We start from the raw sequence: 24,571 nt of genomic DNA, 5'->3' as shown, positions 1-24,571 counted from the left end.
GGGTGCTAGGCCTACCCACACAAATGAGGTTCGAATTTTATGGGGAGACTTGAGGGAACGCTGGGTGGAAGAAAATGTGTGGCTCCTCTCAGATTCCAGAACTTTCTGTCACCAAAATGTGTGGAATAAGTTTTTTTTGGCCTTATTTTGGGGTTTGCAAAGGATTCTTGGTAACAGAACCTGGGGGGAAGAGCCCCACAAGTCACCCATCTTGGATTCCCCTAGGTGTCTAGTTTACAAAAATGAGCAGGTTTGGTAGGTCTCCCTAGGTGCCTGCTGATCTAGAGGCCAAAAATCCACAGCTAGGCACTTTGCAAAAAACAGGTAGGTTTTCTTTGGGAGCATTTGATGTGTCCACATTATGATTTGGGGCTTTTCCTGTGGCGGGCGCTAGGCCTACGCACTCAAGTGAGGAACCATTTTTATAGGGAGATATGGGGAACCGCTGGGTGAAAGGAAAATTGTGGTCCTCTCAGATTCCAGAACATTCTGTCACCGAAATGTGAGGAAAACTTGTTTTTAGCCAATGTTTGAGGTTTGCAAAGGATTCTAGGTAACAGAGCCTGGTGAGAGCCCCACAAGTCACCCCATATTGGATTCCCCTAGGTGTCTAGTTTTAACAAATGCGCAGGTTTGGTAGGTTTCCTTAGGTGCCGGCTGAGCTAGAGGCCAAAATACACAGCTAGGAACTTTCCAAAAACAGGTCAGTTGTCTTTGGGAGAATGTTATGTGTCCACGTTGTGTTTCAGAGCATTTCCTGTCACAGGCGTTCGGCCTACCCACACAAATGAGGAACCATTTTTATCTGGAGACATGGGGGAATGCTGGGTAGAAGGAAATGTGTGGCTCCTCTCAGATTCTAGAACTTTCTGTCACCGAAATGTGAGGAAAAAGTGTTTTTTCACCAAGTTGTGAGGTTTGCAACGGATTCTGGGTAAAAGAACCTGGTGAGAGCCCCACAAGTCACCCCATCTTGGATTCCCCTAGGTGTCTAGTTTTCACAAATGTGCAGGTTTGGTAGGTTTCCATAGGTTCCGGCTGAGCTAGACGCCAAAATCCACAACTAGGCACTTTGCAAAAAAACAGGTCTGTTTTCTTTGGAAGAATGTGATGTCTCCACATTTTGTTTTGTGGCATTTCCTGTGGCGGGCGCTAGGCCTACCCACACAAGTGAGGAACAATTTTTATTGGGATGCATGAGGGAACTCTGGGTGAAAGGAAATTTGGGGCACGTCTCAGATTCCAGATCTTTTTGTCACCTAAATGTGAGGAAAAAGTGTTTTTTTAGCCAAATTTTGAGGTTTGCAAAGGATTCTGAGTACCAGAGCCTGGTAAGAAGCCCCACAAGTCACCCCATATTGGATTCCCCTAGGTGTCTAGTTTTAACAAATGCGCAGGTTTGGTAGGTTTCCATAGGTGCCGGCTGTGCTAGAGGCCAAAATCCACAGCTAGGCACTTTCCAAAAACAGGTCAGTTGTCTTTGGGAGAATGTTATGTGTCCACGTTGTGTTTCAGAGCATTTCCTGAAGCAGGCGTTAGGCCTACCCACACAAATGAGGAACCATTTTTATCTGGAGACATGGGGGAATGCTGGGTAGAAGGAAATGTGTGGCTCCTCTCAGATTCCAGAACTTTCTGTCACTGAAATGTGAGGAAAAAGTGTTTTTTCACCTAATTGTGAGGTTTACAATGGATTCTGGGTAAAAGAACCTGGTGAGAGCCCCACAAGTCACCCCATCTTGGATTCCCCTAGGTGTCTAGTTTTCACAAATGTGCAGGTTTGGTAGGTTTCCATAGGTTCCGGCTGAGCTAGACGCCAAAATCCAAAACTAGGCACTTTGCAAAAAAACAGGTCTGTTTTCTTTGGAAGAATGTGATGTCTCCACGTTTTGTTTTGGGGCATTTCCTGTGGCGGGCGCTAGGCCTACCCACACAAGTGAGGAACCATTTTTATTGGGATGCATGGTGGAACGCTGGGTGAAAGGAAATTTGTGGCTCCTCTCAGATTCCAGATCTTTTTGTCACCTAAATGTGAGGGAAAAGTGTTTTTTTAGCCAAATTTTGAGGTTTGCAAAGGATTCTGAGTACCAGAACCTGGTGAGAGCCCCACAAGTCACCCCATCTTGGATTCCCCTATGTGTCTAGTTTTCAAAATAGCACAGGTTTGGTACGTTTCCATAGGTGCCGGCTGAGCTAGAGGCCAAAATCCATAGCTAGGCACTTTGCAAAAACAGATCTATTTTCTTTGGGAGAATGTGGTGTGTCTACTTTGTGTTATGGGCCTTTACTTGTCACGGGCGCTAGGATAAGCCACAGAAGTGAGGAACCATTTTTATTGGGAGACATGGGGGAACGTTGGGTGAAAGGAAATTTGTGACTCCTCACAGATTCCAGAACTTTCTGTCACCAAAATGTGAGGAAAATGTGTTTTTTTAGCCAAGTTTTGTGGCTTGCAAATGATTCTGCTTAACAAAACCTGGTGAGAGCCCCACAAGTCATCCCCATCTTGGAGTTTCCTACATGTCTACTTAAAAAAAAAATGCACAGGTTTGGTAGGTTACATTAGGTACAGGCTGAGCTAGAGGCCAAACTCCATAGCTAGGCACTTTCCAAAAAGCAGCTCTGTTTTCTTTGGGAAAATGTGATGTGTCTATGTTGTGTTTTGGGGCATTTTCTGTCTTGGGTGCTAGGCCTTCCTACACAAGTAAGGTTCAAATTTTATCTGGATAGTTGAGGAAACGATATGTGGAAGAAAATGTGTGGCTCCTCTCAGATTCCAAAACTTTCTGTCACCAAAATGTGAGTAATAAGTGTTTTTCGGCCTTATTTTGAGGTTTGCAAAGGATTCTTGGTAACAGAACCTGGGGGGAAGAGCCCCACAAGTCACCCATCTTGGATTCTCCTAGGTGTCTAGTTTACAAAAATGAGCAGGTTTGGTAGGTCTCCCTAGGTGCCTGCTGATCTAGAGGCCAAAAATCCACAGCGAGGCACTTTGCAAAAAACAGGTAGGTTTTCTTTGGGAGCATGTGATGTGTCCACATTATGTTTTGGGGCGTTTCCTGTGGCGGGCGCTAGGCCTACCCACTCAAGTGAGGAACCATTTTTATAGGGAGATATGGGGAACCGCTGGGTGAAAGGAAAATTGTGGTCCTCTCAGATTCCAGAACATTCTGTCACCGAAATGTGAGGAAAACTTGTTTTTTAGCCAACTTTTGAGGTTTGCAAAGGATTCTGGGTAACAGAGCCTGGTAAGAAGCCCCACAAGTCACCCCATATTGGATTCCCCTAGGTGTCTAGTTTTAACAAATGCGCAGGTTTGGTAGGTTTCCATAGGTGCCGGCTGTGCTAGAGGCCAAAATCCACAGCTAGGCACTTTCCAAAAACAGGTCAGTTGTCTTTGGGAGAATGTTATGTGTCCACGTTGTGTTTCAGAGCATTTCCTGTCGCAGGCGTTAGGCTTACCCACACAAATGAGGAACCATTTTTATCTGGAGACATGGGGGAATGCTGGGTAGAAGGAAATGTGTGGCTCCTCTCAGATTCTAGAACTTTCTGTCACCGAAATGTGAGGAAAAAGTGTTTTTTCACCTAATTGTGAGGTTTGCAACGGATTCTGGGTAAAAGAACCTGGTGAGAGCCCCACAAGTCACCCCATCTTGGATTCCCCTAGGTGTCTAGTTTTCACAAATGTGCAGGTTTGGTAGGTTTCCATAGGTTCCGGCTGAGCTAGACGCCAAAATCCACAACTAGGCACTTTGCAAAAAAAACAGGTCTGTTTTCTTTGGAAGAATGTGATGTCTCCACATTTTGTTTTGGGGCATTTCCTGTGGCGGGCGCTAGGCCTACCCACACAAGTGAGGAACCATTTTTATTGGGATGCATGAGGGAACGCTGGGTGAAAGGAAATTTGTGGCACGTCTCAGATTCCAGATCTTTTTGTCACCTAAATGTGAGGAAAAAGTGTTTTTTTAGCCAAATTTTGAGGTTTGCAAAGGATTCTGAGTACCAGAACCTGGTGAGAGCCCCACAAGTCACTCCATCTTGGATTCCCCTATGTGTCTAGTTTTCAAAATAGCAAAGGTTTGGTAGGTTTCCCTAGGTAGCAGCTGAGCTAGAGGCAAAAATCCAAAGCTAGGCACTTTGCCAAAAACAGGTCTGTTTTCTTTGGGAAAATGTGATGTGTCCATGGTGTGTTTTGGGTCATTTCCTGTGGCGGGCGCTAGGCCTACCCACACAAGTGAGGAACCATTTTTTATTCGGGAGACATGGGGAAACACTGGGTGAAAGGGAATGTGTGGCTCCTGTCAGATTCCAGAGCTTTCTGTCACCGAACTGTGAGGAAAAAGTGTTTTTTAGACCAAACTCTGAGGGTTGAAAAGGATTCTGGGTAACATAACCTGGTAAGAGCCCCACAAGTCACCCCATCCTGAATTCCCATAGGTGTCTAGTTTTAAAAAATGCACAGGTTTGGTTGGTTTCCCTAGGTGTCGGCAGAGCTAGAGGCCAAAATCCACAGCTAGGCACTTTGCAAAAAACAGGTCAGTTTTCTTTGGGAGAATGTGATGTGTCCATGTTGTCTTTTGGGGCATTTCCTGTCACAGGCACTAGGCCTACCACACACAAGTTAGCTACCATTTTTATCGGGAGAATAGGGGTAACGCTGGGTGGAAGGACATTTGTGGCTCCTCTCAGATTCCCAAACTTTCTGCCTCCAAAATTTGAGGAAAAAGTGTTTTTTTAGCCAAATTTTGAGGTTTGCAAAGGATTCTGGGTAACAGAACCTGGTGAGAGCCACAGAAGTCACCCCATCTTGGATTCCCCTAGGTGTATAGTTTTCAAAAATGTGCAGGTTTGGTACGTTTTCATAGGTGCCGGCTGAGCTAGAGGCAAAAATCCATAGCTAGGCACTTTGCAAAAACAGGTCTATTTTCTTTGGGAGAATGTGGTGTGTCTACTTTGTGTTATGGGCCTTTACTTGTCACGGGCGCTAGGATAAGCCACAGAAGTGAGGAACCATTTTTATTGGGAGACATGGGGGAACGCTGGGTGAAAGGAAATTTGTGACTCCTCACAGATTCCAGAACTTTCTGTCACCAAAATGTGAGGAAAATGTGTTTGTTTAGCCAAGTTTTGTGGCTTGCAAAGGATTACGCGTAACAAAACCTGGTGAGAGCCCCACAAGTCATCCCCATCTTGGAGTTTCCTACGTGTCTACTTTTTAAAAAAATGCACAGGTTTGGTAGGTTACATTAGGTGCCGGCTGAGCTAGAGGCCAAACTCCATAGCTAGGTACTTTCAAAAAGAAGCTCTGTTTTCTTTTGGAAAATGTGATGTGTCTATGTTGTGTTTTGGGGCATTTTCTGTCTTGGGTGCTAGGCCTACCTACACAAGTAAGGTTCAAATTTTATCGGTATAGTTGAGGAAACGCTATGTGGAAGGAAATGTGTGGCTCCTCTCAGATTCCAAAACTTTCTGTCACCAAATTGTGAGGAATACGTGCTTTTTGGCCTTATTTTGAGGTTTGCAAAGGATTCTTGGTAACAGAACCTGGGGGGAAGAGCCCCACAAGTCACCCATCTTGGATTTCCCTAGGTGTCTAGTTTTAAAAAATGTGCAGGTTTGGTAGGTTTCCATAGGTGCCGGCTGAGCTAGAGGCCAAAATCCACAGCTAGGCACTTTGCAAAAAACAGGTCTGTTTTCTATGGAAGAATGTGATGTGTCCACTTTGTGTTTTGGGAGGGTACCTTTTGCGGGCGCAAGGCCTACCCACACAAGTGAGGTTCCAATTTTATGGGGAGACTTGAGGGAACGCTGGGTGGAAGAAAATGTGTGGCTCCTCTCAGATTCCAGAACTTTCTGTCACCAAAATGTGAGGAATACGTGCTTTTTGGCCTTATTTTGAGGTTTGCAAAGGATTCTTGGTAACAGAACCTGGGGGGAAGAGCCCCACAAGTCACCCATATTGGATTCCCCTAGTTGTCTAGTTTTAACAAATGCGCAGGTTTGGTAGGTTTCCATAGGTGCCGGCTGAGCTAGACGCCAAAATCCACAGCTAGGCACTTTCCAAAAACAGCTCAGTTGTCTTTGGGAGAATGTTATGTGTCCACGTTGTGTTTCAGAGCATTTCCTGTCACAGGCATTAGGCCTACCCACACAAATGAGGAACCATTTTTATCTGGAGACATGGGGGAATGCTGGGTAGAAGGAAATGTGTGGCTCCTCTCAGATTCTAGAACTTTCTGTCACCGAAATGTGAGGTAAAAATTGTTTTTTCACCTAATTGTGAGGTTTGCAACGGATTCTGGGTAAAAGAACCTGGTGAGAGCCCCACAAGTCACCCCATCCTGGATTTCCCTAGGTGTCTAGTTTAAAAAAATGTGCAGGTTTGGTAGGTTTCCATAGGTGCCGGCTGAGCTAGAGGCCAAAATCCACAGCTAGGCACTTTGCAAAAAACAGGTCTGTTTTCTATGGAAGAATGTGATATGTCCACTTTGTGTTTTGGGAGGGTACCTTTTGCGGGTGCTAGGCCTACCCACACAAATGAGGTTCCAATTTTATGGGGAGACTTGAGGGAACGCTGGATGGAAGAAAATGTGTGGCTCCTCTCAGATTCCAGAACTTTCTGTCACCAAAATGTGAGGAGTAAGTTTTTTTTGGCCTTATTTTGCGGTTTGCAAAGGATTCTTGGTAACAGAACCTGGGGGGAAGAGCCCCACAAGTCACCCATCTTGGATTCCCCTAGGTGTCTAGTTTACAAAAATGAGCAGGTTTGGTAGGTCTCCCTAGGTGCCTGCTGATCTAGAGGCCAAAAATCCACAGCTAGGCACTTTGCAAAAAACAGGTAGGTTTTCTTTGGGAGCATTTGATGTGTCCACATTATGATTTGGGGCTTTTCCTGTGGCGGGCGCTAGGCCTACGCACTCAAGTGAGGAACCATTTTTATAGGGAGATATGGGGAACCGCTGGGTGAAAGGAAAATTGTGGTCCTCTCAGATTCCAGAACATTCTGTCACCGAAATGTGAGGAAAACTTGTTTTTAGCCAATGTTTGAGGTTTGCAAAGGATTCTAGGTAACAGAGCCTGGTGAGAGCCCCACAAGTCACCCCATATTGGATTCCCCTAGGTGTCTAGTTTTAACAAATGCGCAGGTTTGGTAGGTTTCCTTAGGTGCCGGCTGAGCTAGAGGCCAAAATACACAGCTAGGAACTTTCCAAAAACAGGTCAGTTGTCTTTGGGAGAATGTTATGTGTCCACGTTGTGTTTCAGAGCATTTCCTGTCACAGGCGTTAGGCCTACCCACACAAATGAGGAACCATTTTTATCTGGAGACATGGGGGAATGCTGGGTAGAAGGAAATGTGTGGCTCCTCTCAGATTCTAGAACTTTCTGTCACCGAAATGTGAGGAAAAAGTGTTTTTTCACCAAGTTGTGAGGTTTGCAACGGATTCTGGGTAAAAGAACCTGGTGAGAGCCCCACAAGTCACCCCATCTTGGATTCCCCTAGGTGTCTAGTTTTCACAAATGTGCAGGTTTGGTAGGTTTCCATAGGTTCCGGCTGAGCTAGACGCCAAAATCCACAACTAGGCACTTTGCAAAAAAACAGGTCTGTTTTCTTTGGAAGAATGTGATGTCTCCACATTTTGTTTTGTGGCATTTCCTGTGGCGGGCGCTAGGCCTACCCACACAAGTGAGGAACAATTTTTATTGGGATGCATGAGGGAACTCTGGGTGAAAGGAAATTTGGGGCACGTCTCAGATTCCAGATCTTTTTGTCACCTAAATGTGAGGAAAAAGTGTTTTTTTAGCCAAATTTTGAGGTTTGCAAAGGATTCTGAGTACCAGAACCTGGTGAGAGCCCCACAAGCCACCCCATATTGGATTCCCCTAGGTGTCTAGTTTTAAAAAATGCGCAGGTTTGGTAGGTTTCCATAGGTGCCGGCTGAGCTAGAGGCCAAAATCCACACCTAGGCACTTTCCAAAAACAGGTCAGTTGTCTTTGGGAGAATGTTATGTGTCCACGTTGTGTTTCAGAGCATTTCCTGAAGCAGGCGTTAGGCCTACCCACACAAATGAGGAACCATTTTTATCTGGAGACATGGGGGAATGCTGGGTAGAAGGAAATGTGTGGCTCCTCTCAGATTCCAGAACTTTCTGTCACTGAAATGTGAGGAAAAAGTGTTTTTTCACCTAATTGTGAGGTTTACAACGGATTCTGGGTAAAAGAACCTGGTGAGAGCCCCACAAGTCACCCCATCTTGGATTCCCCTAGGTGTCTAGTTTTCACAAATGTGCAGGTTTGGTAGGTTTCCATAGGTTCCGGCTGAGCTAGACGCCAAAATCCAAAACTAGGCACTTTGCAAAAAAACAGGTCTGTTTTCTTTGGAAGAATGTGATGTCTCCACGTTTTGTTTTGGGGCATTTCCTGTGGCGGGCGCTAGGCCTACCCACACAAGTGAGGAACCATTTTTATTGGGATGCATGGGGGAACGCTGGGTGAAAGGAAATGTGTGGCTCCTCTCAGATTCCAGATCTTTTTGTCACCTAAATGTGAGGGAAAAGTGTTTTTTTAGCCAAATTTTGAGGTTTGCAAAGGATTCTGAGTACCAGAACCTGGTGAGAGCCCCACAAGTCACCCCATCTTGGATTCCCCTATGTGTCTAGTTTTCAAAATAGCACAGGTTTGGTACGTTTCCATAGGTGCCGGCTGAGCTAGAGGCCAAAATCCATAGCTAGGCACTTTGCAAAAACAGATCTATTTTCTTTGGGAGAATGTGGTGTGTCTACTTTGTGTTATGGGCCTTTACTTGTCACGGGCGCTAGGATAAGCCACAGAAGTGAGGAACCATTTTTATTGGGAGACATGGGGGAACGTTGGGTGAAAGGAAATTTGTGACTCCTCACAGATTCCAGAACTTTCTGTCACCAAAATGTGAGGAAAATGTGTTTTTTTAGCCAAGTTTTGTGGCTTGCAAATGATTCTGCTTAACAAAACCTGGTGAGAGCCCCACAAGTCATCCCCATCTTGGAGTTTCCTACATGTCTACTTAAAAAAAAAATGCACAGGTTTGGTAGGTTACATTAGGTACAGGCTGAGCTAGAGGCCAAACTCCATAGCTAGGCACTTTCCAAAAAGCAGCTCTGTTTTCTTTGGGAAAATGTGATGTGTCTATGTTGTGTTTTGGGGCATTTTCTGTCTTGGGTGCTAGGCCTTCCTACACAAGTAAGGTTCAAATTTTATCTGGATAGTTGAGGAAACGATATGTGGAAGAAAATGTGTGGCTCCTCTCAGATTCCAAAACTTTCTGTCACCAAAATGTGAGTAATAAGTGTTTTTCGGCCTTATTTTGAGGTTTGCAAAGGATTCTTGGTAACAGAACCTGGGGGGAAGAGCCCCACAAGTCACCCATCTTGGATTCTCCTAGGTGTCTAGTTTACAAAAATGAGCAGGTTTGGTAGGTCTCCCTAGGTGCCTGCTGATCTAGAGGCCAAAAATCCACAGCGAGGCACTTTGCAAAAAACAGGTAGGTTTTCTTTGGGAGCATGTGATGTGTCCACATTATGTTTTGGGGCGTTTCCTGTGGCGGGCGCTAGGCCTACCCACTCAAGTGAGGAACCATTTTTATAGGGAGATATGGGGAACCGCTGGGTGAAAGGAAAATTGTGGTCCTCTCAGATTCCAGAACATTCTGTCACCGAAATGTGAGGAAAACTTGTTTTTTAGCCAACTTTTGAGGTTTGCAAAGGATTCTGGGTAACAGAGCCTGGTAAGAAGCCCCACAAGTCACCCCATATTGGATTCCCCTAGGTGTCTAGTTTTAACAAATGCGCAGGTTTGGTAGGTTTCCATAGGTGCCGGCTGTGCTAGAGGCCAAAATCCACAGCTAGGCACTTTCCAAAAACAGGTCAGTTGTCTTTGGGAGAATGTTATGTGTCCACGTTGTGTTTCAGAGCATTTCCTGTCGCAGGCGTTAGGCTTACCCACACAAATGAGGAACCATTTTTATCTGGAGACATGGGGGAATGCTGGGTAGAAGGAAATGTGTGGCTCCTCTCAGATTCTAGAACTTTCTGTCACCGAAATGTGAGGAAAAAGTGTTTTTTCACCTAATTGTGAGGTTTGCAACGGATTCTGGGTAAAAGAACCTGGTGAGAGCCCCACAAGTCACCCCATCTTGGATTCCCCTAGGTGTCTAGTTTTCACAAATGTGCAGGTTTGGTAGGTTTCCATAGGTTCCGGCTGAGCTAGACGCCAAAATCCACAACTAGGCACTTTGCAAAAAAAACAGGTCTGTTTTCTTTGGAAGAATGTGATGTCTCCACATTTTGTTTTGGGGCATTTCCTGTGGCGGGCGCTAGGCCTACCCACACAAGTGAGGAACCATTTTTATTGGGATGCATGAGGGAACGCTGGGTGAAAGGAAATTTGTGGCACGTCTCAGATTCCAGATCTTTTTGTCACCTAAATGTGAGGAAAAAGTGTTTTTTTAGCCAAATTTTGAGGTTTGCAAAGGATTCTGAGTACCAGAACCTGGTGAGAGCCCCACAAGTCACTCCATCTTGGATTCCCCTATGTGTCTAGTTTTCAAAATAGCAAAGGTTTGGTAGGTTTCCCTAGGTAGCAGCTGAGCTAGAGGCAAAAATCCAAAGCTAGGCACTTTGCCAAAAACAGGTCTGTTTTCTTTGGGAAAATGTGATGTGTCCATGGTGTGTTTTGGGTCATTTCCTGTGGAGGGCGCTAGGCCTACCCACACAAGTGAGGAACCATTTTTTATTCGGGAGACATGGGGAAACACTGGGTGAAAGGGAATGTGTGGCTCCTGTCAGATTCCAGAGCTTTCTGTCACCGAACTGTGAGGAAAAAGTGTTTTTTAGACCAAACTCTGAGGGTTGAAAAGGATTCTGGGTAACATAACCTGGTAAGAGCCCCACAAGTCACCCCATCCTGAATTCCCATAGGTGTCTAGTTTTAAAAAATGCACAGGTTTGGTTGGTTTCCCTAGGTGTCGGCAGAGCTAGAGGCCAAAATACACAGCTAGGAACTTTCCAAAAACAGGTCAGTTGTCTTTGGGAGAATGTTATGTGTCCACGTTGTGTTTCAGAGCATTTCCTGTCACAGGCGTTAGGCCTACCCACACAAATGAGGAACCATTTTTATCTGGAGACATGGGGGAATGCTGGGTAGAAGGAAATGTGTGGCTCCTCTCAGATTCTAGAACTTTCTGTCACCGAAATGTGAGGAAAAAGTGTTTTTTCACCAAGTTGTGAGGTTTGCAACGGATTCTGGGTAAAAGAACCTGGTGAGAGCCCCACAAGTCACCCCATCTTGGATTCCCCTAGGTGTCTAGTTTTCACAAATGTGCAGGTTTGGTAGGTTTCCATAGGTTCCGGCTGAGCTAGACGCCAAAATCCACAACTAGGCACTTTGCAATAAAACAGGTCTGTTTTCTTTGGAAGAATGTGATGTCTCCACATTTTGTTTTGTGGCATTTCCTGTGGCGGGCGCTAGGCCTACCCACACAAGTGAGGAACAATTTTTATTGGGATGCATGAGGGAACTCTGGGTGAAAGGAAATTTGGGGCACGTCTCAGATTCCAGATCTTTTTGTCACCTAAATGTGAGGAAAAAGTGTTTTTTTAGCCAAATTTTGAGGTTTGCAAAGGATTCTGAGTACCAGAACCTGGTGAGAGCCCCACAAGCCACCCCATATTGGATTCCCCTAGGTGTCTAGTTTTAAAAAATGCGCAGGTTTGGTAGGTTTCCATAGGTGCCGGCTGAGCTAGAGGCCAAAATCCACACCTAGGCACTTTCCAAAAACAGGTCAGTTGTCTTTGGGAGAATGTTATGTGTCCACGTTGTGTTTCAGAGCATTTCCTGAAGCAGGCGTTAGGCCTACCCACACAAATGAGGAACCATTTTTATCTGGAGACATGGGGGAATGCTGGGTAGAAGGAAATGTGTGGCTCCTCTCAGATTCCAGAACTTTCTGTCACTGAAATGTGAGGAAAAAGTGTTTTTTCACCTAATTGTGAGGTTTACAACGGATTCTGGGTAAAAGAACCTGGTGAGAGCCCCACAAGTCACCCCATCTTGGATTCCCCTAGGTGTCTAGTTTTCACAAATGTGCAGGTTTGGTAGGTTTCCATAGGTTCCGGCTGAGCTAGACGCCAAAATCCAAAACTAGGCACTTTGCAAAAAAACAGGTCTGTTTTCTTTGGAAGAATGTGATGTCTCCACGTTTTGTTTTGGGGCATTTCCTGTGGCGGGCGCTAGGCCTACCCACACAAGTGAGGAACAATTTTTATTGGGATGCATGAGGGAACTCTGGGTGAAAGGAAATTTGTGGCTCCTCTCAGATTCCAGATCTTTTTGTCACCTAAATGTGAGGGAAAAGTGTTTTTTTAGCCAAATTTTGAGGTTTGCAAAGGATTCTGAGTACCAGAACCTGGTGAGAGCCCCACAAGTCACCCCATCTTGGATTCCCCTATGTGTCTAGTTTTCAAAATAGCACAGGTTTGGTACGTTTCCATAGGTGCCGGCTGAGCTAGAGGCCAAAATCCATAGCTAGGCACTTTGCAAAAACAGATCTATTTTCTTTGGGAGAATGTGGTGTGTCTACTTTGTGTTATGGGCCTTTACTTGTCACGGGCGCTAGGATAAGCCACAGAAGTGAGGAACCATTTTTATTGGGAGACATGGGGGAACGTTGGGTGAAAGGAAATTTGTGACTCCTCACAGATTCCAGAACTTTCTGTCACCAAAATGTGAGGAAAATGTGTTTTTTTAGCCAAGTTTTGTGGCTTGCAAATGATTCTGCTTAACAAAACCTGGTGAGAGCCCCACAAGTCATCCCCATCTTGGAGTTTCCTACATGTCTACTTAAAAAAAAAATGCACAGGTTTGGTAGGTTACATTAGGTACAGGCTGAGCTAGAGGCCAAACTCCATAGCTAGGCACTTTCCAAAAAGCAGCTCTGTTTTCTTTGGGAAAATGTGATGTGTCTATGTTGTGTTTTGGGGCATTTTCTGTCTTGGGTGCTAGGCCTTCCTACACAAGTAAGGTTCAAATTTTATCTGGATAGTTGAGGAAACGATATGTGGAAGAAAATGTGTGGCTCCTCTCAGATTCCAAAACTTTCTGTCACCAAAATGTGAGTAATAAGTGTTTTTCGGCCTTATTTTGAGGTTTGCAAAGGATTCTTGGTAACAGAACCTGGGGGGAAGAGCCCCACAAGTCACCCATCTTGGATTCTCCTAGGTGTCTAGTTTACAAAAATGAGCAGGTTTGGTAGGTCTCCCTAGGTGCCTGCTGATCTAGAGGCCAAAAATCCACAGCGAGGCACTTTGCAAAAAACAGGTAGGTTTTCTTTGGGAGCATGTGATGTGTCCACATTATGTTTTGGGGCGTTTCCTGTGGCGGGCGCTAGGCCTACCCACTCAAGTGAGGAACCATTTTTATAGGGAGATATGGGGAACCGCTGGGTGAAAGGAAAATTGTGGTCCTCTCAGATTCCAGAACATTCTGTCACCGAAATGTGAGGAAAACTTGTTTTTTAGCCAACTTTTGAGGTTTGCAAAGGATTCTGGGTAACAGAGCCTGGTAAGAAGCCCCACAAGTCACCCCATATTGGATTCCCCTAGGTGTCTAGTTTTAACAAATGCGCAGGTTTGGTAGGTTTCCATAGGTGCCGGCTGTGCTAGAGGCCAAAATCCACAGCTAGGCACTTTCCAAAAACAGGTCAGTTGTCTTTGGGAGAATGTTATGTGTCCACGTTGTGTTTCAGAGCATTTCCTGTCGCAGGCGTTAGGCTTACCCACACAAATGAGGAACCATTTTTATCTGGAGACATGGGGGAATGCTGGGTAGAAGGAAATGTGTGGCTCCTCTCAGATTCTAGAACTTTCTGTCACCGAAATGTGAGGAAAAAGTGTTTTTTCACCTAATTGTGAGGTTTGCAACGGATTCTGGGTAAAAGAACCTGGTGAGAGCCCCACAAGTCACCCCATCTTGGATTCCCCTAGGTGTCTAGTTTTCACAAATGTGCAGGTTTGGTAGGTTTCCATAGGTTCCGGCTGAGCTAGACGCCAAAATCCACAACTAGGCACTTTGCAAAAAAAACAGGTCTGTTTTCTTTGGAAGAATGTGATGTCTCCACATTTTGTTTTGGGGCATTTCCTGTGGCGGGCGCTAGGCCTACCCACACAAGTGAGGAACCATTTTTATTGGGATGCATGAGGGAACGCTGGGTGAAAGGAAATTTGTGGCACGTCTCAGATTCCAGATCTTTTTGTCACCTAAATGTGAGGAAAAAGTGTTTTTTTAGCCAAATTTTGAGGTTTGCAAAGGATTCTGAGTACCAGAACCTGGTGAGAGCCCCACAAGTCACTCCATCTTGGATTCCCCTATGTGTCTAGTTTTCAAAATAGCAAAGGTTTGGTAGGTTTCCCTAGGTAGCAGCTGAGCTAGAGGCAAAAATCCAAAGCTAGGCACTTTGCCAAAAACAGGTCTGTTTTCTTTGGGAAAATGTGATGTGTCCATGGTGTGTTTTGGGTCATTTCCTGTGGCGGGCGCTAGGCCTACCCACACAAGTGAGGAACCATTTTTTATTCGGGAGACATGGGGAAACACTGGGTGAAAGGGAATGTGTGGCTCCTGTCAGATTCCAGAGCTTTCTGTCACCGAACTGTGAGGAAAAAGTGTTTTTTAGACCAAACTCTGAGGGTTGAAAAGGATTCTGGGTAACATAACCTGGTAAGAGCCCCACAAGTCACCCCATCCTGAATTCCCATAGGTGTCTAGTTTTAAAAAATGCACAGGTTTGGTTGGTTTCCCTAGGTGTCGGCAGAGCTAGAGGCCAAAATCCACAGCTAGGCACTTTGCAAAAAACAGGTCAGTTTTCTTTGGGAGAATGTGATGTGTCCATGTTGTCTTTTGGGGCATTTCCTGTCACAGGCACTAGGCCTACCACACACAAGTTAGGTACCATTTTTATCGGGAGAATAGGGGTAACGCTGGGTGGAAGGACATTTGTGGCTCCTCTCAGATTCCAAAACTTTCTGCCTCCAAAATTTGAGGAAAAAGTGTTTTTTTAGCCAAATTTTGAGGTTTGCAAAGGATTCTGGGTAACAGAACCTGGTGAGAGCCACAGAAGTCACCCCATCTTGGATTCCCCTAGGTGTATAGTTTTCAAAAATGTGCAGGTTTGGTACGTTTTCATAGGTGCCGGCTGAGCTAGAGGCAAAAATCCATAGCTAGGCACTTTGCAAAAACAGGTCTATTTTCTTTGGGAGAATGTGGTGTGTCTACTTTGTGTTATGGGCCTTTACTTGTCACGGGCGCTAGGATAAGCCACAGAAGTGAGGAACCATTTTTATTGGGAGACATGGGGGAACGCTGGGTGAAAGGAAATTTGTGACTCCTCACAGATTCCAGAACTTTCTGTCACCAAAATGTGAGGAAAATGTGTTTGTTTAGCCAAGTTTTGTGGCTTGCAAAGGATTACGCGTAACAAAACCTGGTGAGAGCCCCACAAGTCATCCCCATCTTGGAGTTTCCTACGTGTCTACTTTTTAAAAAAATGCACAGGTTTGGTAGGTTACATTAGGTGCCGGCTGAGCTAGAGGCCAAACTCCATAGCTAGGTACTTTCAAAAAGAAGCTCTGTTTTCTTTTGGAAAATGTGATGTGTCTATGTTGTGTTTTGGGGCATTTTCTGTCTTGGGTGCTAGGCCTACCTACACAAGTAAGGTTCAAATTTTATCGGTATAGTTGAGGAAACGCTATGTGGAAGGAAATGTGTGGCTCCTCTCAGATTCCAAAACTTTCTGTCACCAAATTGTGAGGAATACGTGCTTTTTGGCCTTATTTTGAGGTTTGCAAAGGATTCTTGGTAACAGAACCTGGGGGGAAGAGCCCCACAAGTCACCCATCTTGGATTTCCCTAGGTGTCTAGTTTTAAAAAATGTGCAGGTTTGGTAGGTTTCCATAGGTGCCGGCTGAGCTAGAGGCCAAAATCCACAGCTAGGCACTTTGCAAAAAACAGGTCTGTTTTCTATGGAAGAATGTGATGTGTCCACTTTGTGTTTTGGGAGGGTACCTTTTGCGGGCGCAAGGCCTACCCACACAAGTGAGGTTCCAATTTTATGGGGAGACTTGAGGGAACGCTGGGTGGAAGAAAATGTGTGGCTCCTCTCAGATTCCAGAACTTTCTGTCACCAAAATGTGAGGAATACGTGCTTTTTGGCCTTATTTTGAGGTTTGCAAAGGATTCTTGGTAACAGAACCTGGGGGGAAGAGCCCCACAAGTCACCCATATTGGATTCCCCTAGTTGTCTAGTTTTAACAAATGCGCAGGTTTGGTAGGTTTCCATAGGTGCCGGCTGAGCTAGACGCCAAAATCCACAGCTAGGCACTTTCCAAAAACAGGTCAGTTGTCTTTGGGAGAATGTTATGTGTCCACGTTGTGTTTCAGAGCATTTCCTGTCACAGGCGTTAGGCCTACCCACACAAATGAGGAACCATTTTTATCTGGAGACATGGGGGAATGCTGGGTAGAAGGAAATGTGTGGCTCCTCTCAGATTCTAGAACTTTCTGTCACCGAAATGTGAGGAAAAAATTGTTTTTTCACCTAATTGTGAGGTTTGCAACGGATTCTGGTGTAAAAGAACCTGGTGAGAGCCCCACAAGTCACCCCATCTTGGATTTCCCTAGGTGTCTAGTTTAAAAAAATGTGCAGGTTTGGTAGGTTTCCATAGGTGCCGGCTGAGCTAGAGGCCAAAATCCACAGCTAGGCACTTTGCAAAAAACAGGTCTGTTTTCTATGGAAGAATGTGATATGTCCACTTTGTGTTTTGGGAGGGTACCTTTTGCGGGTGCTAGGCCTACCCACACAAATGAGGTTCCAATTTTATGGGGAGACTTGAGGGAACGCTGGGTGGAAGAAAATGTGTGGCTCCTCTCAGATTCCAGAACTTTCTGTCACCAAAATGTGAGGAGTACGTTTTTTTTGGCCTTATTTTGGGGTTTGCAAAGGATTCTTGGTAACAGAACCTGGGGGGAAGAGCCCCACAAGTCACCCATCTTGGATTCCCCTAGGTGTCTAGTTTACAAAAATGAGCAGGTTTGGTAGGTCTCCCTAGGTGCCTGCTGATCTAGAGGCCAAAAATCCACAGCTAGGCACTTTGCAAAAAACAGGTAGGTTTTCTTTGGGAGCATTTGATGTGTCCACATTATGATTTGGGGCTTTTCCTGTGGCGGGCGCTAGGCCTACGCACTCAAGTGAGGAACCATTTTTATAGGGAGATATGGGGAACCGCTGGGTGAAAGGAAAATTGTGGTCCTCTCAGATTCCAGAACATTCTGTCACCGAAATGTGAGGAAAACTTGTTTTTAGCCAATGTTTGAGGTTTGCAAAGGATTCTAGGTAACAGAGCCTGGTGAGAGCCCCACAAGTCACCCCATATTGGATTCCCCTAGGTGTCTAGTTTTAACAAATGCGCAGGTTTGGTAGGTTTCCTTAGGTGCCGGCTGAGCTAGAGGCCAAAATACACAGCTAGGAACTTTCCAAAAACAGGTCAGTTGTCTTTGGGAGAATGTTATGTGTCCACGTTGTGTTTCAGAGCATTTCCTGTCACAGGCGTTAGGCCTACCCACACAAATGAGGAACCATTTTTATCTGGAGACATGGGGGAATGCTGGGTAGAAGGAAATGTGTGGCTCCTCTCAGATTCTAGAACTTTCTGTCACCGAAATGTGAGGAAAAAGTGTTTTTTCACCAAGTTGTGAGGTTTGCAACGGATTCTGGGTAAAAGAACCTGGTGAGAGCCCCACAAGTCACCCCATCTTGGATTCCCCTAGGTGTCTAGTTTTCACAAATGTGCAGGTTTGGTAGGTTTCCATAGGTTCCGGCTGAGCTAGACGCCAAAATCCACAACTAGGCACTTTGCAAAAAAACAGGTCTGTTTTCTTTGGAAGAATGTGATGTCTCCACATTTTGTTTTGTGGCATTTCCTGTGGCGGGCGCTAGGCCTACCCACACAAGTGAGGAACAATTTTTATTGGGATGCATGAGGGAACTCTGGGTGAAAGGAAATTTGGGGCACGTCTCAGATTCCAGATCTTTTTGTCACCTAAATGTGAGGAAAAAGTGTTTTTTTAGCCAAATTTTGAGGTTTGCAAAGGATTCTGAGTACCAGAACCTGGTGAGAGCCCCACAAGCCACCCCATATTGGATTCCCCTAGGTGTCTAGTTTTAAAAAATGCGCAGGTTTGGTAGGTTTCCATAGGTGCCGGCTGAGCTAGAGGCCAAAATCCACACCTAGGCACTTTCCAAAAACAGATCAGTTGTCTTTGGGAGAATGTTATGTGTCCACGTTGTGTTTCAGAGCATTTCCTGAAGCAGGCGTTAGGCCTACCCACACAAATGAGGAACCATTTTTATCTGGAGACATGGGGGAATGCTGGGTAGAAGGAAATGTGTGGCTCCTCTCAGATTCCAGAACTTTCTGTCACTGAAATGTGAGGAAAAAGTGTTTTTTCACCTAATTGTGAGGTTTACAACGGATTCTGGGTAAAAGAACCTGGTGAGAGCCACACAAGTCACCCCATCTTGGATTCCCCTAGGTGTCTAGTTTTCACAAATGTGCAGGTTTGGTAGGTTTCCATAGGTTCCGGCTGAGCTAGACGCCAAAATCCAAAACTAGGCACTTTGCAAAAAAACAGGTCTGTTTTCTTTGGAAGAATGTGATGTCTCCACGTTTTGGGGCATTTCCTGTGGCGGGCGCTGGGCCTACCCACACAAGCGAGGAACCATTTTTATTGGGATGCATGGGGGAACGCTGGGTGAAAGGAAATTTGTGGCTCCTCTCAGATTCCAGATCTTTTTGTCACCTAAATGTGAGGGAAAAGTGTTTTTTTAGCCAAATTTTGAGGTTTGCAAAGGATTCTGAGTACCAGAACCTGGTGAGAGCCCCACAAGTCACCCCATCTTGGATTCCCCTATGTGTCTAGTTTTCAAAATAGCACAGGTTTGGTACGTTTCCATAGGTGCCGGCTGTGCTAGAGGCCAAAATCCACAGCTAGGCACTTTCCAAAAACAGGTCAGTTGTCTTTGGGAGAATGTTATGTGTCCACGTTGTGTTTCAGAGCATTTCCTGTCGCAGGCGTTAGGCTTACCCACACAAATGAGGAACCATTTTTATCTGGAGACATGGGGGAATGCTGGGTAGAAGGAAATGTGTGGCTCCTCTCAGATTCTAGAACTTTCTGTCACCGAAATGTGAGGAAAAAGTGTTTTTTCACCTAATTGTGAGGTTTGCAACGGATTCTGGGTAAAAGAACCTGGTGAGAGCCCCACAAGTCACCCCATCTTGGATTCCCCTAGGTGTCTAGTTTTCACAAATGTGCAGGTTTGGTAGGTTTCCATAGGTTCCGGCTGAGCTAGACGCCAAAATCCACAACTAGGCACTTTGCAAAAAAAACAGGTCTGTTTTCTTTGGAAGAATGTGATGTCTCCACATTTTGTTTTGGGGCATTTCCTGTGGCGGGCGCTAGGCCTACCCACACAAGTGAGGAACCATTTTTATTGGGATGCATGAGGGAACGCTGGGTGAAAGGAAATTTGTGGCACGTCTCAGATTCCAGATCTTTTTGTCACCTAAATGTGAGGAAAAAGTGTTTTTTTAGCCAAATTTTGAGGTTTGCAAAGGATTCTGAGTACCAGAACCTGGTGAGAGCCCCACAAGTCACTCCATCTTGGATTCCCCTATGTGTCTAGTTTTCAAAATAGCAAAGGTTTGGTAGGTTTCCCTAGGTAGCAGCTGAGCTAGAGGCAAAAATCCAAAGCTAGGCACTTTGCCAAAAACAGGTCTGTTTTCTTTGGGAAAATGTGATGTGTCCATGGTGTGTTTTGGGTCATTTCCTGTGGCGGGCGCTAGGCCTACCCACACAAGTGAGGAACCATTTTTTATTCGGGAGACATGGGGAAACACTGGGTGAAAGGGAATGTGTGGCTCCTGTCAGATTCCAGAGCTTTCTGTCACCGAACTGTGAGGAAAAAGTGTTTTTTAGACCAAACTCTGAGGGTTGAAAAGGATTCTGGGTAACATAACCTGGTAAGAGCCCCACAAGTCACCCCATCCTGAATTCCCATAGGTGTCTAGTTTTAAAAAATGCACAGGTTTGGTTGGTTTCCCTAGGTGTCGGCAGAGCTAGAGGCCAAAATCCACAGCTAGGCACTTTGCAAAAAACAGGTCAGTTTTCTTTGGGAGAATGTGATGTGTCCATGTTGTCTTTTGGGGCATTTCCTGTCACAGGCACTAGGCCTACCACACACAAGTTAGGTACCATTTTTATCGGGAGAATAGGGGTAACGCTGGGTGGAAGGACATTTGTGGCTCCTCTCAGATTCCAAAACTTTCTGCCTCCAAAATTTGAGGAAAAAGTGTTTTTTTAGCCAAATTTTGAGGTTTGCAAAGGATTCTGGGTAACAGAACCTGGTGAGAGCCACAGAAGTCACCCCATCTTGGATTCCCCTAGGTGTATAGTTTTCAAAAATGTGCAGGTTTGGTACGTTTTCATAGGTGCCGGCTGAGCTAGAGGCAAAAATCCATAGCTAGGCACTTTGCAAAAACAGGTCTATTTTCTTTGGGAGAATGTGGTGTGTCTACTTTGTGTTATGGGCCTTTACTTGTCACGGGCGCTAGGATAAGCCACAGAAGTGAGGAACCATTTTTATTGGGAGACATGGGGGAACGCTGGGTGAAAGGAAATTTGTGACTCCTCACAGATTCCAGAACTTTCTGTCACCAAAATGTGAGGAAAATGTGTTTGTTTAGCCAAGTTTTGTGGCTTGCAAAGGATTACGCGTAACAAAACCTGGTGAGAGCCCCACAAGTCATCCCCATCTTGGAGTTTCCTACGTGTCTACTTTTTAAAAAAATGCACAGGTTTGGTAGGTTACATTAGGTGCCGGCTGAGCTAGAGGCCAAACTCCATAGCTAGGTACTTTCAAAAAGAAGCTCTGTTTTCTTTTGGAAAATGTGATGTGTCTATGTTGTGTTTTGGGGCATTTTCTGTCTTGGGTGCTAGGCCTACCTACACAAGTAAGGTTCAAATTTTATCGGTATAGTTGAGGAAACGCTATGTGGAAGGAAATGTGTGGCTCCTCTCAGATTCCAAAACTTTCTGTCACCAAATTGTGAGGAATACGTGCTTTTTGGCCTTATTTTGAGGTTTGCAAAGGATTCTTGGTAACAGAACCTGGGGGGAAGAGCCCCACAAGTCACCCATCTTGGATTTCCCTAGGTGTCTAGTTTTAAAAAATGTGCAGGTTTGGTAGGTTTCCATAGGTGCCGGCTGAGCTAGAGGCCAAAATCCACAGCTAGGCACTTTGCAAAAAACAGGTCTGTTTTCTATGGAAGAATGTGATGTGTCCACTTTGTGTTTTGGGAGGGTACCTTTTGCGGGCGCAAGGCCTACCCACACAAGTGAGGTTCCAATTTTATGGGGAGACTTGAGGGAACGCTGGGTGGAAGAAAATGTGTGGCTCCTCTCAGATTCCAGAACTTTCTGTCACCAAAATGTGAGGAATACGTGCTTTTTGGCCTTATTTTGAGGTTTGCAAAGGATTCTTGGTAACAGAACCTGGGGGGAAGAGCCCCACAAGTCACCCATATTGGATTCCCCTAGTTGTCTAGTTTTAACAAATGCGCAGGTTTGGTAGGTTTCCATAGGTGCCGGCTGAGCTAGACGCCAAAATCCACAGCTAGGCACTTTCCAAAAACAGGTCAGTTGTCTTTGGGAGAATGTTATGTGTCCACGTTGTGTTTCAGAGCATTTCCTGTCACAGGCGTTAGGCCTACCCACACAAATGAGGAACCATTTTTATCTGGAGACATGGGGGAATGCTGGGTAGAAGGAAATGTGTGGCTCCTCTCAGATTCTAGAACTTTCTGTCACCGAAATGTGAGGAAAAAATTGTTTTTTCACCTAATTGTGAGGTTTGCAACGGATTCTGGTGTAAAAGAACCTGGTGAGAGCCCCACAAGTCACCCCATCTTGGATTTCCCTAGGTGTCTAGTTTAAAAAAATGTGCAGGTTTGGTAGGTTTCCATAGGTGCCGGCTGAGCTAGAGGCCAAAATCCACAGCTAGGCACTTTGCAAAAAACAGGTCTGTTTTCTATGGAAGAATGTGATATGTCCACTTTGTGTTTTGGGAGGGTACCTTTTGCGGGTGCTAGGCCTACCCACACAAATGAGGTTCCAATTTTATGGGGAGACTTGAGGGAACGCTGGGTGGAAGAAAATGTGTGGCTCCTCTCAGATTCCAGAACTTTCTGTCACCAAAATGTGAGGAGTACGTTTTTTTTGGCCTTATTTTGGGGTTTGCAAAGGATTCTTGGTAACAGAACCTGGGGGGAAGAGCCCCACAAGTCACCCATCTTGGATTCCCCTAGGTGTCTAGTTTACAAAAATGAGCAGGTTTGGTAGGTCTCCCTAGGTGCCTGCTGATCTAGAGGCCAAAAATCCACAGCTAGGCACTTTGCAAAAAACAGGTAGGTTTTCTTTGGGAGCATTTGATGTGTCCACATTATGATTTGGGGCTTTTCCTGTGGCGGGCGCTAGGCCTACGCACTCAAGTGAGGAACCATTTTTATAGGGAGATATGGGGAACCGCTGGGTGAAAGGAAAATTGTGGTCCTCTCAGATTCCAGAACATTCTGTCACCGAAATGTGAGGAAAACTTGTTTTTAGCCAATGTTTGAGGTTTGCAAAGGATTCTAGGTAACAGAGCCTGGTGAGAGCCCCACAAGTCACCCCATATTGGATTCCCCTAGGTGTCTAGTTTTAACAAATGCGCAGGTTTGGTAGGTTTCCTTAGGTGCCGGCTGAGCTAGAGGCCAAAATACACAGCTAGGAACTTTCCAAAAACAGGTCAGTTGTCTTTGGGAGAATGTTATGTGTCCACGTTGTGTTTCAGAGCATTTCCTGTCACAGGCGTTAGGCCTACCCACACAAATGAGGAACCATTTTTATCTGGAGACATGGGGGAATGCTGGGTAGAAGGAAATGTGTGGCTCCTCTCAGATTCTAGAACTTTCTGTCACCGAAATGTGAGGAAAAAGTGTTTTTTCACCAAGTTGTGAGGTTTGCAACGGATTCTGGGTAAAAGAACCTGGAGAGCCCCACAAGTCACCCCATCTTGGATTCCCCTAGGTGTCTAGTTTTCACAAATGTGCAGGTTTGGTAGGTTTCCATAGGTTCCGGCTGAGCTAGACGCCAAAATCCACAACTAGGCACTTTGCAAAAAAACAGGTCTGTTTTCTTTGGAAGAATGTGATGTCTCCACATTTTGTTTTGTGGCATTTCCTGTGGCGGGCGCTAGGCCTACCCACACAAGTGAGGAACAATTTTTATTGGGATGCATGAGGGAACTCTGGGTGAAAGGAAATTTGGGGCACGTCTCAGATTCCAGATCTTTTTGTCACCTAAATGTGAGGAAAAAGTGTTTTTTTAGCCAAATTTTGAGGTTTGCAAAGGATTCTGAGTACCAGAACCTGGTGAGAGCCCCACAAGCCACCCCATATTGGATTCCCCTAGGTGTCTAGTTTTAAAAAATGCGCAGGTTTGGTAGGTTTCCATAGGTGCCGGCTGAGCTAGAGGCCAAAATCCACACCTAGGCACTTTCCAAAAACAGATCAGTTGTCTTTGGGAGAATGTTATGTGTCCACGTTGTGTTTCAGAGCATTTCCTGAAGCAGGCGTTAGGCCTACCCACACAAATGAGGAACCATTTTTATCTGGAGACATGGGGGAATGCTGGGTAGAAGGAAATGTGTGGCTCCTCTCAGATTCCAGAACTTTCTGTCACTGAAATGTGAGGAAAAAGTGTTTTTTCACCTAATTGTGAGGTTTACAACGGATTCTGGGTAAAAGAACCTGGTGAGAGCCACACAAGTCACCCCATCTTGGATTCCCCTAGGTGTCTAGTTTTCACAAATGTGCAGGTTTGGTAGGTTTCCATAGGTTCCGGCTGAGCTAGACGCCAAAATCCAAAACTAGGCACTTTGCAAAAAAACAGGTCTGTTTTCTTTGGAAGAATGTGATGTCTCCACGTTTTGGGGCATTTCCTGTGGCGGGCGCTGGGCCTACCCACACAAGCGAGGAACCATTTTTATTGGGATGCATGGGGGAACGCTGGGTGAAAGGAAATTTGTGGCTCCTCTCAGATTCCAGATCTTTTTGTCACCTAAATGTGAGGGAAAAGTGTTTTTTTAGCCAAATTTTGAGGTTTGCAAAGGATTCTGAGTACCAGAACCTGGTGAGAGCCCCACAAGTCACCCCATCTTGGATTCCCCTATGTGTCTAGTTTTCAAAATAGCACAGGTTTGGTACGTTTCCATAGGTGCCGGCTGAGCTAGAGGACAAAATCCATAGCTAGGCACTTTGCAAAAACAGATCTATTTTCTTTGGGAGAATGTGGTGTGTCTACTTTGTGTTATGGGCCTTTACTTGTCACGGGCGCTAGGATAAGCCACAGAAGTGAGGAACCATTTTTATTGGGAGACATGGGGGA

The sequence above is a fragment of the Pleurodeles waltl genome, chromosome 2_1 (assembly GCF_031143425.1).
Source record: "Pleurodeles waltl isolate 20211129_DDA chromosome 2_1, aPleWal1.hap1.20221129, whole genome shotgun sequence".
In the NCBI taxonomy this organism is placed as follows: Eukaryota; Metazoa; Chordata; class Amphibia; order Caudata; family Salamandridae; genus Pleurodeles; species Pleurodeles waltl.
This window is presented reverse-complemented; position numbering follows the sequence as displayed.